This window comes from Lissotriton vulgaris, chromosome 4_1 (genome assembly GCF_964263255.1).
Source record: "Lissotriton vulgaris chromosome 4_1, aLisVul1.2, whole genome shotgun sequence".
Taxonomy (NCBI): domain Eukaryota; kingdom Metazoa; phylum Chordata; class Amphibia; order Caudata; family Salamandridae; genus Lissotriton; species Lissotriton vulgaris.
This window is the reverse complement of record NC_141691.1, coordinates 28,381,157-28,400,852: the sequence shown is the minus strand read 5'-3', so window position 1 is coordinate 28,400,852 and position 19,696 is coordinate 28,381,157. Positions and strand designations below refer to the sequence as shown.

Here is a 19,696-nt window from a genome sequence, read left to right as displayed (position 1 = left end):
TATGTGTCTTAACCTAGACGCACTGGATGCATATAACTAATGTTTTAGGATGTTTTTTGTGAGATTGAGCAAAAGATATATCTGATACCTCCAAACTTGCCCACACAGGCCTAGTGAGTGTTGCAGGTAGTACATAAAACAGCTGAGAGACATTGAATGCACATGCCACATTCCTTGTATAATAGGCCACGATCCACAGTGGCAAGCACCGCATGTAAGATCTTCATGTAGTAACTATTACCATTTAAGAAACACATCACATGTACACATCATGACTTAGTTAACATATCTACTGGTAATCTCAGGCAAACTGCAAGTCTTTGCTGAAACTACATCTCCCAGCAGTCAACATGATGGGCGGAAATAATACACATCACTTTTGAGACACAAATTGAGCAGCATAGCTCACACTACATCTACCAGCAGTCAATGTGGCCTACATCAGAAAATATACATTGCAATGAGGACGCACCTTCCTTTTTCGGATCAGACCACCCAAGGATTTGCCCCCATATCCAGCTGTATCTATGACAACACCTTTTGGAAATGAACTTACGAAAAAGCTGGGTCTGACAAAATAGTCACATGACACAATACGTAATAAAACAGTGTCTATTAAGGCAGACATATGACGTCAGGTTAGTATCATTCGGGGAAGCAGGGGGGCACACATATCAATACAGAGGACGCTCTCCCTCGACAAAGTGAATGCAAACATCTCTAAAGATCTCGAGACTGCTTAACCCCTACACTAACCAAGACCTCACAATACAATAAAAACTTGTCTTTCTCGTTCAGTGTTTGACTAGAGGGAACACCATTCCCTGTAAACCCCGTGATACCCTAATAATAATCAAGCCATGTAGGTGATCTATGTTTATATGTGCCTGAGTTAGGCGCATGTAGCAAAGCTGATAATTTTTTTACACTGTCCTATTTTTCCCTTTAACATATATTCTGTGACCTTTTTCACATATTTTCGTTCACAACAATGTTGGATTAGTTCCTCTAAAACTGCTTTGTTTACACATATAGTTCCACAATGCCTCAAGGCCCTTCTATGCAGGCATTTCTAGCTTCATCCACCGGTTTATCTACATATCCATAACATCACTAATCTATATGCACATTGCAAGGCTGCTTTCTATTATAAATAAAGAGCATTCCATAGGATTAGCAGAGGAGGCACTCCAGCTGACACTGAGGATCCCTGCATGTATTGGTATGGCATCTCTTGAGGGGTGTCCAGTTCATGACCAAGACAGGCTCCTATATTCTTTCCCACCAGGTAATAAGGTATATGTACACGTACGGTAGGGTTTTGAATGATAGGTGTATGCCCGTTTAGTGACTTGTTTATATGTCTGCCTATATACACTGCTCATGGTAGAAGCACATCTACAATGTATGCTTTTAGTGCTTGTAGTCACTTTCATCTGTTTCTGTCTACTGATTATCACAGCATATGATTTATATACAAGAATAACAGTGGTTCAATAAATAATGCGAAAATGTCCCACTGTGTATTCTGTATATTTCGCTGAGCATGAGTGAATGAGTGAAATGTTCTGACCTGATTCCACGATCTCTCAGGCGTTAGAGTTTTCATGTTTCGTGGTTGCCAGAAACCATTTGCTCCTTGGTAAGGTTAGGGGTCTCTGTGAGCTAGCTGGTCTCTAGGTCAACATATCCTGCAAGGGTGACCCGGAATCAGTCTAGGCACCTTACCTAAAGTTTATGTTGTCCAACAAACGTGATTAGTGGGACATTTGATTTAACTCTTATTTCACTTTTTAAAGTGTGGTCACTTGATGGAATGAGGGCTAGTTTGCCACTTTGTGGCATGTGTTTTACTGCGCTGTGCCTGGCGCCACAGCCATGGAGATATCACATTGCGGAATCACAGAATGTTGACCATTTTCACCTCTTACATTTGTTCTGTTTTACGCAGTATGGTCTCTATTTTGCATGCAGGCTTGATAAAAGATTTAAATAAAAGCATATAATTAGGTGAATAGATCTTTTTGAAACATGTGTGCCTTAAATACACATGCTTTTCATACTCATGCTATCTAGTGTTCGTTAAGGATATTTGCAAGTTGTTTTTCTTCAAAAAAGTATTTTCCAGTCACGAGTTAAAATGACTCCTCCTTTCGGTGATAGTGTGCATGGGCATCAACTTCATTGTTTATAAGTTTTCTTTCCGCCATCTGGTTCAGACGTGTATTGCAACTCTCCGATTATAAATCATCAATCAGGATTCCTTTGGTTTGCAATTCCAGTACCCTCATCAGTATTGATCTCGGTCAAATTTTCACCTTCTGTGTGTTGAAAAATTTCCCCAAACTTTCATATTCCAATAGAAAACTCCAACAGCAGCCTTCGGGCCAGCTTGTTTGTCTCTATCTACTTCCACTCAAAGATCCATCTTCCGCTGATGCAACGGACACCATTTCAATTACATCCTCGATACCATTCTAAATACCTGTGCACCAACCTTCATAAGTTCTGTAACCTCTGTCTCTACACGGAACATTAAGGGGAAGACTGCGATGCATGTTGGTTGTTCCAATCCAAAAAGACTCTGTAGGACCATCAGGCTTGACAAAGATACATGCAGTGCCCGAGCATCAAGGACACCCCTGATATTCTCAGAGAATATATCGAGCAAGACGAGAAGGAAGCATCCTCAGCAAAAGAGGAAAGTGCCTTCTCCCTCTAGGACTCCGATTCTCATTTGTAGATCGTACTAGAGTCCCACAATGTTCTAGCTGTACTGGGTGCACTAAGTACCCAATCCTCTTTGCCCACCAAACCCACTCTAACCAACAAAAGGCTATTGAGCCACCACTGCCAACATGCCATGGTTGGCTCTGAGACTCTGGGTACAATACCCCGCTTCCCAGATCTGCCAGTCAAGCTTTGTGGTTCAGGCTCGAGCTGAGATGATACCCCTTCAGCTCCAAACATTACGATTCCAAAGAGAAATAGTATCAATTCAGCTTGGCACTGAAAATTTGAAGGCCACAACAAAAAGAAGCTTCTTTAAAACCATTGGAGCCTATTTTGGAGACAATGAGATAAAAGCTGGATCCAAAGCAGAATAAACTGGCCACATGACAACTAAGCCAACCGTACCAACTTCCAAGGGGAAAATAGTCACTGGAAATAAGATAACCCTCAAGAAGCACATTACACTACGGGCTCGCCAAATACAAATCCTGATATAGTAGATGATGATGATACCTACAATCAGCCACCACCTTATCTGTAGGATGAAGACAATATAGGCTCACCTGGAGATACAGACCTAAATCAATACCCAGCTAAAACCTCCCTCCTGATGATAATACTGCATGAACAGGAGTTGCTAGGGCAACCACTTAGTATGCGGTGTGTTAGACCTCACACCCTTGGCGTGGTTTTCCCCTATATTTTTGCCTCTGCCTCCTGTATTTTTGATGCTGTGCTGGATTTCGTTTTTGCTGGTTTAGATTCTTTGGACACTCTGCCACTGCTGTCCAGTGCCAGAGTGTAAGTGATCCTTATGGAAATTGTCATATTGATTGGATGTTCCTGATTGGCATATTTGTATCACCACGAAGTCCCTAGTAAAGTGTACTGGATGTATCAGGGCTGGTGATGATAGATGCTACTAGTGGGCCTGCAGCACTGATTGTGCCACCCACATGAGTAGCCCTAAAATGTGCCTCCGGTCTACCACTGCAGTACCTGTGTGCAGTCAGTAAACTGCCATGTCCTCCTGGCCAGTGTCCCCACTGGCTGAGCCTAACCCTTCCCTTTATGTACACATTGGTTACCCCTATGGAAGGCTCAAGGTACCCCCCCTGGGCAGGGTGCAGTGTATAAGAAAGGTAGAGCATGTACTAGTGCAGGTAACATGCTTTGGTAGTGAACAGCAGCCATTTTGTGTGCTCACTGCTGCAAGGTTATCTTGCTCCAAGGACTAAGATGGGGGAGGCTGGTCCCAAAGGATAACACCCTATCTTCCCATAGGAACAATATGGGACGTAAGTGATTGATATTTCTGGACTCAGAATTTAATAACACATCTTTTCGGAAAGGTTGTTTTTAAATTCTGTGTTTGATAACAGTAGTTTTAGAAAGTGGCTGTTCTCTTGTCTAACCTTTCTGTGTGCCTGGGCCTGCTTGTGGATTGACTGTCTGGTTTGAGGGTGACAGGGGCTGGGGAGCCCCCAGGAGCTTGTCTGAGTCAGAGCGTGGTTTAAATTTGCATCTGCAACTAGAGTGGTGGGAGGAGATAGCACCTGGGAGTGAATAGGGCTGTGCCTGCCTGCCACAATGCTGGCTCCACCTCCTTCTGGGTGGCTGTCACCTCTGCCCCTCACACTGAAAGGAAGGAAGAAACCAGGAAGCCCAGTTTTCCAGCAACACCCAGAACTGGTTTAGACCGGGCTCAGGGCCCACTTGCACAAAGACTTCAAATACTTTTAGGGGTATAAGAGAAGGACCCCTGACATCAGATTTTCAGATTCTAGAATCAAGAGGAACCTCTGCCACAAAGAAGGACCACTGAAGGAACTGAAGGAAGACTGCCTTGCTGTGTGCTCTGAGGGCTGACCTGGTCTGCTGTCCAACTGAAGGAGAGAAGAAGAAGGGCTTTGCTGTGTGCTGTGTCCCTACCTGCTTGAAACTACCAAGACTTTGCTGTGTGCTGTGTCTCTTCAAGAATCTCCAAGGGCCTGAGAAGAGCTGGCCTCCTGTCCTGAAACCCAGAGTTAAAAGGTTCCCAAGCATTTCCAAAATGCTGAAGAAGATCGTGCTGTGATTGCTCCCAGTGCGTGATTTTAACTGCTGATTGTGTGGAAGGATCGATGTGCTCATCGGCACATATTTGAGGGTGGCCGGAGGCTTGTTGTGCCTGCCTACGTGAGAAATCACCCCCAAACGATCTGGTGGCCTTGTGAGTGGCCTAACCCCGATCTGTGCCCAAAATCAGCCGTGCCGCTTTTCACCGCTGCTGCCCGGGGCCTACGAACATCAGAGCCCTTGGCCGGGGAACGCGGAGAAAGATCAAAGCATCTGCTCTCCCATTGGTTGAGAGAGTCGAGCCCCCTCACTATCGCCACGCTGGGAATGTTCCCAGTGCCGCCGCATCATCACCCGAGTCGCGCCGTCTTTGGTTGGAGGCTAGCGCGTCACTAGGGGCTCGTCCCGGGAGCCGCACTGCCATTGAAGTAGTGTGGCTCACTGGTTAGAGGCGGCAGACCCGAGAGCAGAGGACGGCCCGGGACCAGGGTTCGATTCCCGACGCGGCAGGTTTCTGGACCAAGGTCAGCGGACTCGATAATTCTCTCGCCTCGGTGCCCACTCTGATCAGCGATCACACTCGGCAACTCTGGGCACAAGCTTGCCTCATCTTCACTAACGGCCCCACCAGACCGCCGGGGATGCCTGGTCTCACTCTGGAGATACCCATTAAGGGACCATCTCTCAGGGAAGCCAGGAAGGGTTTCGCAGCGGTCGAAGCGCGGAGGTACCCCTTCGGGAGTGATTCCAGCGCTATATAAGCACACAATTAATTAATTAATTAATTAATTGGCTGACTCCCGGGTGTTTGCAGAGGCTCGCTGTGAGGGCCGCGACAGGATTGGCCCGTGTCACCCGAACATCGCTGTAGGTTTACTTGAAGTAGCCCTAAAAGAGGATTTCCTATTTGAAACCCAGGGAAACACAAATAGAACACATCACAGACCTTACCTAGGTTAATTGGTATGAAGAGGTGTGCTGATGAAATTTTGAAGGATCCAGTTAGAGCATGTATCCTAACACCTATGGTGAATAAAAAATATAATACCCCTCCATCGGACCCTGTTTTTATTTAGCAACAGCTGCCTTGTAAAAAGGCAAATTCACAAACCTAAGGGGACGCACTGACTCCTTATAAAGAATACAAATATATAGATGTCTCTAGGAAAAGAGTAGATGCTCAATCAACCAATCATTGGTGCATAGCCAATACACAAATCCTATCAGCTAGGTATGATAGGACACACTTGATAAGTTGGAAGAACTATTACAATATCTCCCGGAAGAACACAAGAAAAAGGAGCAGATGTGCTTTAGATGCTGCATCTACTGCAGCTAGAGGAGTCAATACCCACATTTTACTCAGGAGATATGCATGTCTCAGGAATTCTGGTTTCAAACCAGAATTTAGTTCAATAAACTATTTTTAATCCACCATTTGATAAGGAACATCTCTTTGGGGCTCAAATTGACCAACCTCAAGAGAAAATGTAAAAAGGACACAGAAAGGGTAAAAACAATGGGAGAACTTCAGTCTCCTTCTACTAGGGGTACCTTTCATCGCTCCTTTTACAGAGGGGGCTCCAGGACTCATACTACAGATGCCAGCACATCCTCATTTTAAACACAAACACAATGGTCCCCCTCTAGTGGATTCGATAAAGCTGGATATAGAGGTAACAACTTTAAAGGAAGAGGTATAAGTACACCAATATGCACCTCTCCCTCCACTCACAAACAATGACTTTCTATCACATCCCCTGGTCATTTATTGCCTGGCAATCAATAACAACACACAAATCGGTGTTGGACATTATCCAACCTGGTTATTGCCTGGTGCTCACAAGCAACCCTCCCAACATTCTACCTTGTATTCACAAACTGTCTTTAGAGCACATACATCTGCTCAACCAAGAAGTACAAGCGCTGTTAACAAAAGAAGCTATAGAACCTGTTCCATTACTTCAACAACAATCATGGGTATATTCACTACACTTCAGAATTACCATAAAGGATGGTTCATTAAGACCAATCTTAGATCTCGGGCCATTAAACATATACATATCATCAGAACACATCCATATGGTTACACTGCAACAAGCACTTTCAATTTTGCAGCAAGGCGACTTTATTTCAATACTAGACTTAAATGACATATGCTCTCATATACCCATTCACCCAGCACATTGCAAATACTTCAGATTTGTGACAGGAAAAAAATTATTAGCAGTTCAGTGTACTTCCATTCGGAGTAGCACCCAGAGTGCTCAGAAAATGAACTGCAGTGGAAGCAGCATATCTACAAATACAACAAATGAATGTCTTCCCATACATAGACGATTGGCTCATAAAAGCCAACACACATCCCAAATGTGTGACACACACAAATCACCATAAACCTTCTCCATCAGCTAGGATTTATAAGCAATGCACAAAACTCTCATCTTCAGCCCACTCAAATTCAACCATATATAGAAGCCATTGTAAACACTCAAATGCATCTACAAGTCGTGATCACAGCAGACGCATATTTTAGAGGGTGGGGTGCACACATACAACATTTATAACTTCAGCGTTTTTGGGACACCACCTAACAGAACCATCACATCAACTACTTGGAACTCGAAGCAGTTCAGCTAGTGTTAAAATCATTTCTACCTCATCTGATAGGGAACGTTGTCCTAGTCCGGACAGACAATATGACAACAATTTACTACATACAAAAACAGGGAGGACAAACCTTTTACAGGTGTCACACTTTTCTCAGACCATTTGGATTGAGCAACTCTTCACAAGATCCAACTCCTGGCACAATATCTTCCAGGGACAGACAACATATTTGCCATCTCCTCAGCCAAATGAGAACTTCACACACATGTTCTCCTTCCGTATTTACAAAAATTGGGATTCCCACAAATAGACCTATTTGCCACAGCAGAGAACTTAACATGCCCAGAATTTGCCTCCATGTTACCACACTGTCTCTCCAAAGGCAATGCCCTATAGATCAACTGGTCAGGGATGTTTGCTTATGCTTCTCCTCTTCTACCTCTCCTTCCATTTCTGGTTTGGAAACTCAGGTAGACATCTCACACACCAATTCTGGTGACTCCCACATGGGCTCTTCAGCCAAGGTTTACCACACTATTAGAACACTCAATAGTTCCACATCAGAAGCTTTATATAACTCCAATTCACATTAGGTGATCTGGGTAAGTGTCCAATGAAGAAGCAAGCCACATCCTGTACTTGTGGTTTAATCACTTGTGATATTTGAACCATTCATGCACACCATGCTTTAGTAGATGGTATAGAGGATCAATTGAGTGCACCCTCCCTCTTGTTAGTTATTCTGCATGGTTGGACATCCTTAACAAAAGCAACACTGGTGCCAATGGAAAGCTGTATCTGCAGGCAAGTCCAAGACACATCTGAAGTCCAGGGTTATCATGTAATGCTCTACAGGAAGTGTTAACAATAACCGCAAACAAGCCACACTATGGGTACAAATATAGTAAACCAGCTTTCCAGACAAAGCCTTGGCTGTATGTAACAATATCGATAACAAAAATATCTTCTGACATACATATTGTGGCCCAAATAAAATTTGTAAAACCATCACTCGAGCAGGTGTAGATTTTCTATTAATTCCAATGGGTGAGGACAGAATGTTGTGTTAGTCAATGTTTAGGCCTCAATATTACGGTCCTCACCAAACCTGTCCGTAGGTTATATCTAAAAAAAAGTTACCAAGGGTAAACATTCAGGAATATTGACAAACAATTTTAAGCGATAACACACATTAGGACTTTAAAGGGACCTCAAGAACTTCCACCCCATCTCCCTGCTCCTGTTCCTTGCAAAGGTCACCGAGAAAATCATCAACAAGCAACTGACCCCATAGCTCGAGGACAACAACACCCTGGACCCATCCTAGTCCGGCTTCCCCAGCAACCACAGTACCAAAACCACCCTCATCGCCGATACCGACGACATCAGGACCCTGCTCGACAATGGAGACACAGCAGCCCTGATAGTCCTGGACCTGTCTGCTGCCTTCTACACGGTCTGTCACCAAACTCTACGAACACGCCTACACTACCCCGGATCCAAGAGAAGGCCCTAGACTGGACCACATCCTTCCTATCCCGCAGAACTCAGAGCGGCTGCCTCCCCCCCTTCAGCTCCAACACCACCAAGATCATCTGCGTCGTACCCCAGGGCTCCTGCCTCAGCCCAACGCTGTTCAACATATACATGGCTCCCCTCGCCTACGTCACCCATCAGCACAACCTCAACATCATCGCCTACGCCGACGATACCCAGCTGCTCATCTCCCTCACCAAAGACCCTCACACCACCAAAACTAACCTCCACGAAGGAATAAAGGCCATCGCCGAATGGATGAGGAACAGCAGACTGAAGCCTAACTCGGACAAGATGGAAGTCCTCAACCTCTGCTCCACCCCTTCAGCCTGGGATGACTCCTGGTGGCCGACATCACTGGAACAGCCCTGACACCCACTGACCACGCACGCAACCTGGGGGTCATTCTTGACTCCACCCTCTCCATGACCAAACAGGTCAACGCTGTCTCCTCATCCTGCTTCAACACCCTACGAATGCTCTGCAGGATCTTCAAGTGGATCCCCAATGAAATGAGAAGAACAGTAACACAGGCCCTCGTCTCCAGTAGGCTGGACTACGTAAATGCCCTCTACGCAGGAACATAAAACAAGCTCCTGAGATGGCTGCAATGCATCCAGAACGCGTCAGCACAACTGATCCTCGACATCCCCCGCCGCAGACACATCACACCCCACCTGAGAGACCTAAACTGGCTCCCAGTCAACAAGAGGATAACCTTCAAGCTCTTCATCCATGTACATAAGGCCCTCCACAACACTGGCCCAGCTTACCTCAACAAATGACTCACCTTCTACGCCCAACCCGCAAGCTCTGCTCCGCTGGCCTAACCCTTGCCACAGTGCCGTGCATCTGAAGAACAACCGCCGGTGGTAGATCCTTCTCCCACCTCGCCGCAAAGACCTAGAACACCCTCCCCACCAACCTAAAGCAGACCCAAGCCCTCCTGGCCTTCAGAAGTCATCTTAAGGCCTTCGGTCTTCGATCAGTGGCAGCACCCCCCCCCCCCCCAGAGCCTTGAGACCCTCACGGGTATGTAGAGCGCTTAAAAATGTCCTGATTGATTGATTGAAAGGGTTACTTTACCCGGACATGCAAACGTAAGTGAAATGCCTTTTACACTGTTGCTCCTTCAAGCTAATTTAAGTCTAAGCAAATTATTTAAAAACAGACACAGTTAAAATTATTATTTGTTAGTTGGTGAGCGCGAGCATGGAAAATAAACCTCCTGGTGAGATTTCTCAACGCAGGGGGGTCAGGGTTCTCATTGCAAGTGGTTGTGTATGCTTGCGACCGCTTGCGTTGAGAGCATGCCCGTTAGCATTGAGAAAGCTGCTGCTCGAGTAAAAATCTACTTGAGCGGCAGAAAGGAAGCAGCGCCTGCTAGTGTTCTGCATAGTGCCATTCGTGATGATTGTGCAGTGCGGACTTAAATCGCAGCGAACTGCATTTTTCTATTGCACGCAACCACTTGCAGAGCTCAGCGTAGCACAGTGGAGATTTTTTACCACTTTGTGGAGTTTCACGTATTGCAATTTCGCGAACTCTGCTCAGGATTAGTGTAAGATAGTTTAGGCCCATATTTAATGAAAGCCAAAGTTTCAATCAAGAAGTGGTTGAAAAAGGAGTGGCCCTGGACTGCAAGAGGACACATAGTACCATGGTGTTATGTTATTTGTCTCCAGATTTTTCATCAACTGAGGCAATGTTTAGGTGGTCCTAATGTATCCAGGATGTATGAAGATCCTGGGTGCACTGCTGAATAATCATTTGCATTCATATTTCTCAGTGGAGGTGGTGACCTTGTCAGCCAGATATTTAGAAGTGCACTATGTAACATCTTTGCAGGTCATTCAGCTGGCTTTGAAGATGATGGTGTCCAGAACATGGAGCTGGTTTAGATAAAAGGAAGCTTTTAGGGGGAGCAGTGTGGTGTCGAGGAGAACATGAAGAAGGGTGAAGCTCCCCTGCAGATCTCAGTGTACAAAGGGTTAAACAACAGCTCTGAATTAGTATTTTGGGAGGAACATTCACTTTCCTTTGCAGAGAGTGCTGGTATATCAACTTGTTTTTCTTGTTGATGTGTTCCATAAAGGTGAGATTGGTGGCAAAGGTAAGCTTGAGGGACTTGGCACTTAGGGAATGTTGGGATTTGAATACCTCTATGTAGTGCAGTAGCAGAATATTATTGTCAGAATACTGACTGAAAGTTTGTTTACACCGGTGTAATCACACATGATTTGTAGCATTTCATGATTGTTTTGTGACGTGCCCAAGATTAGGCCATTACACGTCAATGCATTTTGTGCTAAAAAGCAGCAACATTTTGTTTGTGTAATATTTAAACCATTTCTTTATAGAAAATATTTACATTGCACTAAGGCTTACTTAGAAATAGTCCAGGGTGTAACTTTACTTTTGCTGGAATTATCAGAGTAATTTCAATTTTCAGCATTCTGATGCTAAATTATGTGTAATCTTGTGCAATTCTTGTGTAATTCTGCATGATTACATTACAATAGATTACACAAGTTACTCCAACCCCTACCTAGAAGGTGGTTTGAGCAGGGGTGATGTGCCTCCTTGGTCTGCAACTTGGCAGACAAAGGCTCATAATTAAATTGAAAGGGTAGGAGGGTGAACGGATACATGGATACATGGATGGATGGATTTGAAATCATGGATAGATGGGTTAGTGAAGGGGTAGATGGATAGATACATGGACAAATGAGTGAGCGAATTGATGTAAGGAAGGACAAGTGAAAGGCAGGAAGAATGGGTGAAAGGATAGATGGTTAATTGAAAGAGTGAATGGATGGATGATTGAAAGGTTGGATGGATGATGAGAGGATTGATGGATAAGTGAGTGAAAGAATGGATGATGAACAGGTTAATGGATGTACATAGGAGTGAATGGATGGATGGAGTAAAAGACTGGGTGATCGGACAGTTTGCAAGGATGGATGACAGAAAGCATAAAAAGATGAGTGAAAGCATGGATGGAGGAGATGAAAAATTAGTAAATAGATGGATGAGTGAAAGGGTAGGTGGGTGGCTTGATTAATGTGTGAGCGAACTGGTGAATGAATGGGTGAGTGAACGGGTGGATGGATAAATGCATGGATTAATGAGTGAAACAATGGAGGTAAACATGGATGAGAGAAGAGGTGAATGGAGGGATGAGTGAAAAGGTATATGGATGGAGGTTGAGAGAAAGAATGGATGGATAAATGGATGGATTTATGGATGAATGGCATGTACGGCTGGAATAAAAGACAGATTCAATGTTTGGATGTATGGACACATTGATAGACTGGGTAGGTGAGTTGAAGGATGGTAGATGGATGGATGAATGGATAGATGGGTGGAGGGATGATGGATGAATATATATGGATGGATGGATGGATGGATGGATGGATGGATGAATTGATGGAAGGATGGATGAATGGATGGATGGATAGAATATTATACCTGGTAAAGCTTCTGCTGCTGATCGCGCATCGCTTCACTTTGAAAACTGTCTGAAATAGCGTATTTGCACATCAGTTGCGGTTTAAAATTTTTGCTTACTTGCAAAATATTTTTAAAAAACTGGAAAGGAAGGCAGCAAATTAGGCTATTCCCTTGTACCTTGATTCTTTTGGCTGCCGAATCCCGAGCTCTGGTCCACCACGTCTGAGTGCCGATTGAGTGGAGAGCAAAGGGGAAGTAGGCAGAGCAATCACTGTGTATCACCTGCGAGCGGGAGGGCGGAGCCAGGAGCCCGTGCTTCCCGCTACTTAACCCGTGTTCTGGCGGATGCGCAGCAGACGAGCACAGCGGGCGCGCCTAAGGCGAGCTCGTCTGCGCCCGTCCGTGACCGACCGGGACCAGGGGCCACACCCCCTGCCGGTGGTATTAGATCCCCCATATCACCATCAGCTATTCGTGAATGAGCTGCTGGCCCATGCACCCAAACCTTGCTATAACCCCGGACAGTATACTCTGACCTGCCCCGGACTTTCATATGGTCCAATCTCTTGCCTTGCTTGCAAATGGTCAAGCATGGGCCAATATCAGCCAGGCAGTTAGAAGAGCCGCGATCACCCTAAACTTCTCTTCATATTTCAATGCAAGATCCCTTTCTAAGCATGCCATCGACAGATGGGATCTTCTGAATGAAAAGAAACCCGATCAGGCTTTTATAACCGAAACTTGGCTGAACGATACTAACTCCCCAGACCTGGTCAATGCACTACCCAGCAACTATGAAATTATCAAACAAGCCAGAGTTGAAAGAAGGGGAGGAGGGGTTGCTATCATATTTAAAGACTATCTGACTTGTCTTCAGGTGCAAGCAACCTCCTACAATGAACATCAAATTCTCCCTTTCCAATTACTCCATGAAGGGCTCACCATCCTAGCAGGAACAGTAATTTATAACCCCCCCGGCCAACAAGCCAACCTTAGCACTAAATTACTCACTCAACTTCTCCCAACTTGCCTAAAATATAATAATTACCTAGTAATTGGAGAATTTAATATGCACTATGAGAAAAAAGACATTCCAGCTGTCTCCCAACTGGAGAGTGATATGAGGATCCTTAATCTTAAACAGTGGATAGAAGGACCGACCCATACAGCTGGTCATACGCTCCAATTTCTCTTCTCTAACCACAAAGCCACAGACATTCATGAGATCATGCCCCTACCCTGGACAGATCATTCTCTCATAGTTTTTACACTAGGCTTACCCACCGAATCAACGAAATCCAGGGTAACTCACCAGATTTCTAATCGAGCTTGGAGGCTAGTTAATGAATCCACCTTTGAAACACATTTTTCAGGCGCTAATATAGAGTTCTCAGATGACACCACAGTATGTGCAGACACAGCCACCCTTGAAACTGAGATTTACCAAACACTAGATAAACTGGCCCCTATTCGGAAACCCCAGAAACGGCCCCATACGGAAAAATGGTATACCCCACAATTAAAAAGACTCAAGAGGGTGTATTGGCCCACCTGGCAGCAACGTGCATTATTGGATTTATTTTCTTCGCTGGCGACCTACTGCCCCTGCCTCGCCTCCCCTCTGACCTCCATCTTGCTTGCTGTTGTTGTTTTCCCTGCCCCTCCTCCCCGCTACCGCCTCCCAGCTGCTGACCCTCCCACCCACGTTCACAGAGCCTACCTCGTCCTCTCAGCCCCTGTGACCGCCCGGACTCGCTCCTGACCGGTTGCTCCTTCCTTGCTCCTCTCCCTGTACTGCTGCTATCTTGCTGGGGATCGCACTCCTGAATTCAACCTCACGGTATCGCCTGCATCATTTATTTCAGTGGTATCGCCTGCATTAGACTAAACAGCGCCGTGTTTAAAATCGGCTCACCTGCTTTTCTCAAATTTGCGCAGTGTTTTGTTTAATCTCATTGCCCTCAGCGCTTGTGACTGTAGCGCCGCCCGCCCTGCACTGCATTTCACTGTATTGGCCCACCTGGCAGCAACGTGCATTATTGGATTTATTTTCTTCGCTGGCGACCTACTGCCCCTGCCTCGCCTCCCCTCTGACCTCCATCTTGCTTGCTGTTGTTGTTTTCCCTGCCCCTCCTCCCCGCTACCGCCTCCCAGCTGCTGACCCTCCCACGCTCCGCCCCCTCCACCCTCCATTTATGGCCAATGCCTCCACGCGCAGCGTCCACGCGCTTCGAACACGCCGAAGGTGCGCCAAAGGTAAGCCCGTCTACGCCCGTCTACGCCCGTCCGCGCCCAGCGCCAGACCCCCTGCCCCTCGCGCTCCACAGCCCTCCCGCATTACCTATGATGCCGCCACCCTCCTAGCCCTTGACCCCGGTCGCGCCCCCAACTGCGTCCAAGCCGCTCCTGGACGCACCCATGGACCGTTCTCCTGCTTCTCCTGCAAATTTAGCGGCACCGACAACATCTCCGCTACGACCACACCACAGATTCCCGACCCCAACCACCTAGAATGCATCCTTCTCAACACCCGCTCGGTCCACAGGCACGCCATTGACCTTTGGAACCTACTTGACACCATCTCTCCTGACGTCGCCTTCCTAACGGAAACATGGATGAACGCTTCCTCCGCCCCTGACATCGCCATCGCTATCCCTGATGACTATAAGATCACACGCAAGGACCGCACCGTCCATACAGGAGGTGGAATCGCTATCGTCCATAAGAAAACAATCCGCATCTCAACCAGCTCTGATGCCAACCTCGCCAACTCCGAACACCTTCACTTCCAGATCCACATCGACCCCAAGACCACACTCAGAGGCACCCTCCTCTACAGACCACCTGGACCACGCGCAAAATTCAGTGAAGACATCACGGACTTCATCACTCCACACGCGCTCCCCTCCAAAGACTACATCCTTCTGGGAGACCTCAACTTCCACCTTGAAAAGATCAACGACCGCAACACCGCCACCTTCTTGGACAACCTCGCCAACCTCGGACTTAAACAACTGGTCACTTCCCCCACCCACATCGCAGGTCACACTCTCGACCCCATCTTCACCTCCAGCAACCATGTCTCCTTCAGCCACACTACGGATCTCCTCTGGACTGACCACAGCTGCGTTCACTTCATCTACAACAAGCCGAAACCCATCAACCACCCCCAACCAACTCTGCAAAGAAACTGGAAAAAATCACCACAGAGCAGATCTCCACATCACTCCTTCAATCCTCCCCAGCCCTCTCTTCTAACGCCAACGAAGCCGCCTCCAACCTCACCGTTTGGTTATCCAACACCGCCGACACCTTAGCACCACTGAAAAAACGTCAACACAAACTTGGCTTCAAGAAGGCCTCATGGTTCAACGACGACCTCAAGAAATCCAAGAAACTGTGCCGCTCCCTTGAAAAGGCCTGGAAAAAAGACCCATCCACCAGCAACAAGGACGCCTTCAAAAGCGCCATCCGTACTCACCACCAACTGATCCGAAAAGCCAAGAAAACAGCATTCAAAGATCGACTTGACAACAACGCCCACAACAGCAAGGAACTTTTCAACATCGTCAAGGAATTTTCCAACCCCTCGGCCAACTCCAACGACATCACCCCCTCTCAAACCCTCTGCGATTCCCTAGCCTCTTTTTTCCACAACAAGATTGCTGACATCCACAACAGCTTTGACAACCAACCCGGAAGGCAACCCACCCTACCATCAGCTGACCATCCTCCCCCCGTTAACACCCTTAACGCCTGTAACCCAATCTCCACTGAGGACACCATCCGCCTGATGAATTCCATCCACTCTGGATCCCCCACAGACCCATGCCCCCACCACATCTTCAACAAAGCAGACTCCGTCATAGCTCCGCACCTCCGAGACGTCATCAACTGCTCCTTCAACTCCGCTACCTTCCCAGAAGACTGGAAACACGCTGAACTCACCGCCCTTCTGAAAAAACCAACAGCAGACCCCACCGAACTCAAAAACTACCGCCCCATCTCACTTCTTCCATTCCCGGCCAAAGTCATCGAGAAAGCTGTCAACAACCAGCTCTCCGCCTTCCTCGAAGCCAACAAATCACTCGACCCCTCACAATCTGGCTTCCGAGCCAAACACAGCACTGAGACCGCCCTCATCGCAGCAACAGACGACATTCGAACTCTACTGGACAATGGAGACACAGTCGCCCTCATCCTCCTCGACCTCTCTGCAGCCTTCGACACAGTCTGCCACAGCACCCTTTTACAATGCCTCAGAAACATCGGAATCCAAGGAAAGGCACTGGAATGGATCACCTCGTTCCTCACCGGAAGAACCCAGAGAGTCCGCCTCCCACCATTCAAGTCCGAGGCCTCTGAAATCATCTGCGGCGTACCACAAGGATCCTCACTCAGTCCCACCCTCTTCAACGTATACATGAGCCCCCTCGCGGCCATCGCCCGCCAACACAACCTCAACATCATCTCTTACGCGGATGACACTCAACTGATCCTATCTCTCACCAAGGACCCCAGCACCGCCAAAACTAACCTACACAAAGGAATGAAAGAAGTCGCCGAATGGATGAAACAAAGCCGTCTGAAACTGAACTCAGACAAAACAGAAGTCCTCATCTTAGGTAAATCCCCCTCTGCATGGGACGACTCCTGGTGGCCGGAAGCCCTCGGAAATGCACCCATCCCGACAGACCACGCACGGAACCTTGGCGTCATCCTGGATTCTTCACTCTCAATGAACAGACAAGTCAGCGCCGTATCCTCTTCCTGCTTTAACATTCTTCGCATGCTCAGAAAAACATTTCGCTGGATCCCCTCCGAAACAAGGAAAACAGTCACCCACGCTCTAGTCACGAGCCGACTGGACTACGGAAACACCCTCTACGCAGGTACCACCGCTAAACTCCAGAAGAAACTACAACGAATCCAAAACGCCTCAGCCAGGCTCATATTAGACATCCCACGCAACGAACACATCTCTGGTCACCTTAAAGACCTCCACTGGCTACCCGTCAATAAGAGGATTACTTTCCGACTGCTTACCCACGCACACAAATCACTCTACAACATCGGACCAGATTGCCTCAACTTTCGACTGTCCTTCTACACCCCCTCCCGCCAACTGCGCTCTTCCAGCCAAGCCTTCGCCACTGTACCTCGCATCAACAAGACCACCATGGGAGGCAGATCCTTCTCATACCTGGCTGCCAAAACATGGAACTCACTCCCCGCTTACCTTCGCCTCACCCAGAATCACCTAGCGTTCAGAAAGCAGCTTAAAACGTGGATATTTGACAAATAATCCACCTCCCCTTCCTAAGCGCCTTGAAACCCTCTGGGTATGTAGTGCGCTATATAAGTGTTATGACTTGACTTGACTTGACACCATAAAGACTACAAAAAAAACCTACTATTCCCAGCGCACCAATAAGAGCTGCAACTCAGCCAAAGAACTTTTTAGAATTGTTAAGGAACTCAATAATCCGTCCAGTAAGACTCAAAATCTAACCCCCTCGGTAGAGGCCTGTGAAAGAATTTGTGTTTTCTTTACTGAAAAAATAAGAAAGATCTACACCACTTTCAGTCCCCAGAGCTCCCATAGCAAAACCAACGCAATAAACACAGTCTTGTCAACTCCCTACTCGGAAGCCACATCAACCCTGTGCAGCTTTAAGCCCCTCACAGCCGATGAGGTTCTGAAAGCTATGAGTACAGTAAAATCAGAATCCCCATCGGACCCTTGTCCCCACTTCATTTTCTCACAGATTGCCTCCACGCTCTGCCAACTGATCACCAAGCTTTTTAACAAATCCCTAAGTACTGCCATCTTCCCGGATTTATGAAAACACTTCTCAGTAATCCCCCTTTTAAAAAAAGCAGGGACGGATGTCCTTAACCCTAAAATTTACCGCCCCATTTCTCAGCTGCCCTACCTTTGTAAGGTCTTAAGAAACAAATCATCTTCTCGATCCTTCCCAGGCAGGATTCAGAGCTAACAACACTGAGGCAACCCTGCTGGCAGTGTCAGACAGTATCAGATCGTGCACTGACCACGGAGGGGCAGTTGCTCTGATACTGTTGGACCTGTCGGCAGCGTTTGACACGGTCTCCCACAATATCCTGTTGAATATCCTCTACGAAAAAGGAATTCACTCTACTGCCTTAAGCTGGTTACATTCATTTCTGAGTAACAACACACAAGCAGTGCATATCGGCCAATTTAATTCCAAACCCAGTCCCATCAGTTGCGGTGTCCCACAGGGAGCCTCATTAAGTCCCACCCTATTCAATGTCTATATTTCATCATTAGCTAAAATTAGTAGGAAGTGGGGCATTGGCATTGGCATTGGCTCCTATGCGGATGACGCGCAACTGATGGTAGCCCTGGATGAAAAACCAGATATTACTAAATCAAAACTGCATTACTGTCTTTCTGAAATGGCCCAGTGGATGCACACACATTGCTTGAAGCTGATCGCTGGCAAATCCGAAATCTTACTGTTTGGCGGTGCCAAACGAATGTGGGACGCCACTTGTTGGCCTCCCACTTCAGGCAATGCCCCCATTCCAAAACAACACACAAAAAACCTGGGCATCATCATGGATAACGCTTTGACCATGAAGGAACATGTGCGATCCCTCTTTGGCAAAGGTTTTGTTATCCTGAAACTCCTTGCCAGACTGTTTCCATGGACACCACTGGACTGCAGACGCTCGGTAACACAAGCCTTGCTGGTCAGTCTGATGGACTATGGTAACACCTTATTTGTAGGCATGAATGAGCATCTATTCACACGTTTACAAGTGCTGCAGAATGCAGCAGCAAAACTTGTCTGTAATAAGGGAAAGTTTGACTCTGCTTCAACCTGTTTGAAGAAATTGCATTGGCTGCCGATGCGCCAAAGAGCAGTATTCAAACTGCTCAGCCATACTCACAAAGCTCTCCACAAAACAGGCCCTAGAAAACTCCAGGAGTAGATCGAATTGTATGTTCCCACGAGGAACTTGCGATCGCTCCAATCATCCCTCACCAGAACAAGACACATCAATAGAGTAAGGACAGGAGGTCGTTCATTCTCTTACAAAGCAGCCAAGAGGAGGAATGAGCTTCCTCAAGACTTAAAACATACCTCTAACTATCTCCAGTTCCGAAAAAAATTAAAAACACACCTATTCTCTAAACCCTAAGCATCAACACTCTAGCGTCAGTTCTGCAGAACTATCAGTAAATTTGGTATCAGCACCTTGATATCCCTTGGGATGAGTGTTGCGCTCTATAAATAACATAAAATAAATAAAATAT

The 19,696-nt window shown here is 46.7% G+C and overlaps 1 protein-coding gene across 1 annotated transcript in view; it reads left to right on the top strand.

Annotated features, from left to right (window-relative positions):
- Positions 1 to 19,696, top strand: part of LOC147718267 (indolethylamine N-methyltransferase-like) — a 41,868-nt gene that overhangs the window by 20,921 nt on the left and 1,251 nt on the right. The gene's annotated exons all lie outside the window — the stretch shown is intronic.